Here is a 5,601-nt window from a genome sequence, read left to right on the forward strand (position 1 = left end):
TGTCTAAGGAGTTATGACAGACAAGCACTTATGGACATCAGCACAGCGATTACACACAGAATTCCGGACTTTTTTGCCGAAAACCTTCCACTCGGCTGGGTGGGGCGAGGGGTTCCCTTTGTTCCGGCTGGAACAACAAACCCGAGGCGACGGAAAAGACGACCAGGACGACGAGGGACAAGAGCGGGTCTCCTCGTAAGAACAACAAAACGTGGATATAAACCTGCACTGCCTTCAATCCTGCTAGCGAACGTTAGATCTCTGTGTGAATCAAGAACAGTGACCACTATGGACGACTTACTGGCGCGCGTAAAGTATAACAGTGAGACAAGGAACACGTCCATTGTTGTGCTAACAGAGACGTGGCTAACGGAGTTAGCATCTGATTCTTCCATCACTCCTCCTGGCTTCACCGCGTATAGGAAGGACAGAGACCCTGTACTGAGCGGCAAGCAACGTGGGGGGGGAGTTTGTGCCTTGATCAACAACAACTGGTGCAAAGATGTTAAAATCCTAGATAGTCACTGCTCACCAGACCTTGAACTTTTAATCATAGCCTGCCGTCCTTTCTACCTACCACGCGACTTCAGCATTGTGATTGTAGCTGTTGTTTACATTCATCCTGGAGCTAATAAGGACACAGCTATGAGGGAATTACACCAGGCGATCAGTGCACAAGAAAATCGCCACCCGGACTGCGCAGTCATCTGCCTAGGCGACTTCAACCGGACAGACTTAAAAAAGGTCTTTCCCAAATTCCACCAGCATGTCGCCTGCAGTACCCGTGGTGACAATATTCTTGACCACTGCTACACGCCCTTCAAGGATGGATACAAAGCTCTCCGCCGCCCACCGCTAGGAAGCTCTGACCACGACGCCATCCAGCTGCTACCTGCCTACAAACAGAGGCTAAAAAGGGAGCCGGTCGTTGAGAAGGAAATCCGAATCTGGTCTGAGGACACAGACGCTATGCTACAATCCTGCTTCTACCAGACTGACTGGGGGATGTTTAAGAACGCCGCTGGGAATAACATCAACGAACTCTCAGACTCAGTCACTGGCTTTATCAGTAAGTGCATAGATGACATAGTCCCAAAAAAGACAGTTCGGATCTATCCCAATCAGAAACCATGGATGGACAGCGGAGTACGTGCACATCTGCATGAACGGGATGCTGGTTTCAAATCTGGCGACGTGGAAACGCGCAACACGACGCGCGCGGCCCTAAACAGCGCCATCAGGAAGGCGAAAAAGGCCTACACAAAAAAGATGCAAGACAAACTCAGCAATGGCGACATCAGGAGCACATGGCAGGCGGTACACACCTTGACAGACTGCAAAACAAGAACCAGAAGCGAGGTGAACCCGCCTGCCTCCCTCCCCAACGAACTGAACACTTTCTACGGCCGGTTTGAGATCAGCTCCAACCGCGGCAGCCAAGCGGGGCCATCAGCAGCACCAGCAGAGGAGAACCCTCTAACCATCTTGGAGAGAGAAGTGCGTACAGCCTTCACACGGGTCAACATCCACAAGGCAGCCGGACCTGATGGGATTCCAGGCCGGGTCCTTAAGACATGTGCAGACCAGCTGGCGGGTGTCTTCGCTGACATCTTTAACCTCTCCCTCTCCCTGGCTGTGGTCCCTGCAGGGTTCAAAATGTCAACCATTGTGCCCATTCCCAAAAAGGCCAAAGTGACATGCCTGAACGACTGGAGACCTGTTGCTCTCACCCCGATCGTCAGCAAGTGTTTCGAGAAACTGGTGAGGGAATACATCAGCTCCACGCTACCTGCCTCGCTGGATCCGTGGCAGTATGCATACCGCAAAAACAGATCCACCGACGACGCTATTGCCATGGCTCTCCACACCGTCCTCTCGCACATGGACAACAAGCTGCTGAAGGACAAATATGTACGTATGCTGTTCGTGGACTACAGCTCAGCATTCAACACCATTGTCCCAGCAATACTTGACAAAAAGCTCAGAGACCTAGGGCTACACCCAAGCATGTGCGACTGGATACAGGACTTCTTGTCCAACCGACATCAGGTGGTGAGAATGGGCAGCATCACATCCGACCCCCTGACCCTCAACACCGGAGCACCCCAGGGATGCGTGCTGAGCCCTCTCCTCTACTCCCTGTACACGTATGACTGCATAGCCACACATGTCTCCAACACCATCATAAAGTACGCGGACGACACGACAGTGATAGGCCAAATCGTCAACAACGACGAGTCTGACTACAGAGAGGAGATCAAATCACTGGCACTCTGGTGCCGGGAGAACAACCTCTCTCTTAACGTCGACAAGACCAAAGAACTGATCGTGGACTTCAGGAGGCCGCGGAGAGACCATGCGCCCATCCTCATCGACGGTGCTGCAGTGGAAAGGGTCAGCGAATTCAAGTTCCTCGGAGTACACATCGAGGAGGACCTCAAATGGGAGACGCACTCCACACACGTGAGGAAAAAGGCTCAGCAGCGACTGTACTGGCTCCGCCGCCTGAAGAAGCTCGGAGTAGGACATCGCATCCTCAGGCTGTACTACAACAGTTCTGTTGAAGGCATCCTAACAGGCTGTGTCACGGCCTGGTACGGGAACTGCACTGCCCGAGAAAAGATCAGCCTACAACAGTGCGATCGGCAGAGCTGATAATGCTCCCAGCGATCCAGGAACTGTACAAAAAGCGGTGCGTGGTCAAAGCCAAGCGCATCATCAAGGACAAGCACCACCCAAGTCACAGACTGTTCAACCCCCTACAACGACCGCGACCGGGCAAGGGGCTCTACCGCAGTATCAAGAGTTCCACCACCAGGTACTGGTGTAGTTTCAATCCGGCTGCTGTCAGAATGCTGAATGGGGCATAAGCCTGAATGAGGCATGGGCCTTGTTCAGCAGCCTGACAGCAGGCGGGGCAGACTTTTCTGGCTCTTCCTGAACACACCTGTGGATTATACCAGGGACAATGACTTGGACTTTAGCCCCCCCCCCTCGGACACACCTGTGGACTACACCAGGTACAAATGACTTTTTGTTGCACTCCCTCATGGAGCTACTTGCGGATTATACTAGGGTCAGTCCACTCTAGGTGGACACGCACTGACCTTTTGCACCTTAATCCCTTGTATAACGCACTGACTTTTTTTGTCTTTTTTTTATTGTGCTCCTTTCCACTAAGCACCTTAACGTCCATTGTCTATCATGTACAGTATAAGTATAACATGCACAGTATACAATACATTGCTGCTATGCTCAGGCACCTTAGTTTTTTTAGTTTTTATTATCTCAGGTACTTTGTAAATATGTAGATAACTTGTCTGGCCTCTGTTGCTCTCTTGTTTTGATCTCCTTCCCACTTGCCCCCCACCCTCTTCTCGCCCCCCCCCCCCCCCTCTTCTTTCTATGGAAACTAACGTTGCGATGGGAACGATGTACAAAAAAGAATTTCACCCACTTTTTTACCTTGTAAACCTGTGATGTGACAATAAAACTGATTCTGATTCTGATTCTGATAGTGGCTTTTGTGGGACAGGGTGACTTCATTCTTTCAACCCGAAATATCTCAATTATTCTGGGGATTTTAACCAGTAACCTTCCAGCCACAGCTCTGCTTCTCTAAATTGTTGGCCAACACTTGTATGTCAGTTTTAACTATATGATTTAAACACCAATATCTTAATTGTAATTTTTTAAACTAAAAGTCACATACGTTATTTATGTTGTTCATGGTTTAACATTGTGTAGGCCTACATCTAAAGTCTTATTTAATTAAATTAAGAAGGGAAAAAACACTGAAGTACAAAAGCCTTCAATAAACTATTAATTAATTTAAATATAAATGCAACACCTGCAAAACTGATTTTTTATTTGTATTTTTATTAGGTTAATTAAAAACAATGATTAAAAAAATAGGTCAACTTATCATTGTTAAAGAAATGTATATCGTTGCTGTTGGGTGTAAACCTTGTACGTCCGAAACCCTTTTTATTATTATTTTAAAACATTTTAGAATAGTTAAAATAGCAGATATACAAGTTCACAACGTGTCGTGATGTGACGCGTTCCTAATCCCTCCTTTTGTGTGAAACTCTTTTATGACGAATAAGGGCATTCATTTGCGAAAAAGTAGAAATATGGAGATACAAGGTTTCTGCCCGACAGCAAGTATATAGAAGAATAACTATAGTGGTTAATGTAAGAGGATAATATAACGCACCAAAACCCTACATAAAATAGATCATAAAAATATAATGCATAATGTGTAAATATAGTTTCAGATGCAGATGAAGCAGTTGGTTTACAGGTTTTCTTTCTGACTGACATTCTAAACTAATTTTAACATCATATAAAAGTTATAAAGTAAAACTAAACAGTAAAAAACTAACTTTAACATCATATAAAAGTCATAAAGTAAAACTAAACAGTAAACTAACTTTAACATCAAATAAAAGTTATAAAGTAAAACTAAACAGTAAAACTAACTTTAACATCATATAAAAGTCATAAAGTAAAACTAAACAGTAAAACTAACTTTAACATCATATAAAATCATAGCCAGTGACAGCCAGCTATATTTGCTGTATAAAAAGTCATGATACATCAAAATCACACAATGAAATGTGTTTTCTTCAATGAATAATAAGAATGAATGAAATACAAAAACAACACTAATTTACTACTACTCTTTTGTACATAATGTCTAAACTCATCTTCATAGCTGCTGCTGTGTTTTGCTATATATATATATATATATATATATATATATATATATATATATATATATATATATATATATATATATATATTTGTACAGTATATGTGTGTATATGTGTGTATAGACATATAGATTTGTCTTCAAAATGTTTCTTTTTCAGTGTTTTCCCTCTCTCTGCCCCCCTTTCTTTCCTGAAAAAAAACTATGAACTGAAGGAGATTACACAAACACTAATTCCACCTGCTTATTTAGCCCTCTTAACACATTAACCACCAGAGTAGAACATAAGCTCCCATAAGCTCATCTAGTAGGTGTATTTTTGTAGCACATTTCCACAACAAGGCAATTCAATGTGTTACAGAGCCATTAATTCACTGTGCATCCAGCTGGTCTGCAGGTCAGGGTCCAGTGGACCTAGTCTCACGTAGCCAGACAACTATTACACAATCTACACATATTATATAGAGCAGTGGTTCTCAAACATGTTTGGCTGGAATGGAATATGAACTGGGGGGACACATCAGGGACACATGAACGCGAGCGAAGCGTACACGTAGCGCACGTGCGCGCATAGCGCGAACATTTTCGGGTTTTTTTCTGGTGGGTTTGTTAATTTTTTTGGGGGTTAATTCGGTTATTTCGGTTAATTCGGTTCAAAAAGTGTACTCCATGAAGTGTAGATGTCAGAGGTAATTTTGTCTTTCTATTTAAGGGAAAATCAAAGTTGCTCTAATAAAAATTAGAAGAACTCCATTTCCATGACACATATCGTTTAAACAAAAATAAGCACTTTATTTAGGAATAAGGAAGGTAGAAGGAAGGCGGTGGGGGGAACCCACCCAGCCTGGGTCCCCCCACCTCGCGCTCGCGGTGGTCGCGGACTG

Source organism: Gymnoscopelus braueri, assembly GCF_963280865.1.
Source record: "Gymnoscopelus braueri genome assembly, chromosome: 8".
In the NCBI taxonomy this organism is placed as follows: domain Eukaryota; kingdom Metazoa; phylum Chordata; class Actinopteri; order Myctophiformes; family Myctophidae; genus Gymnoscopelus; species Gymnoscopelus braueri.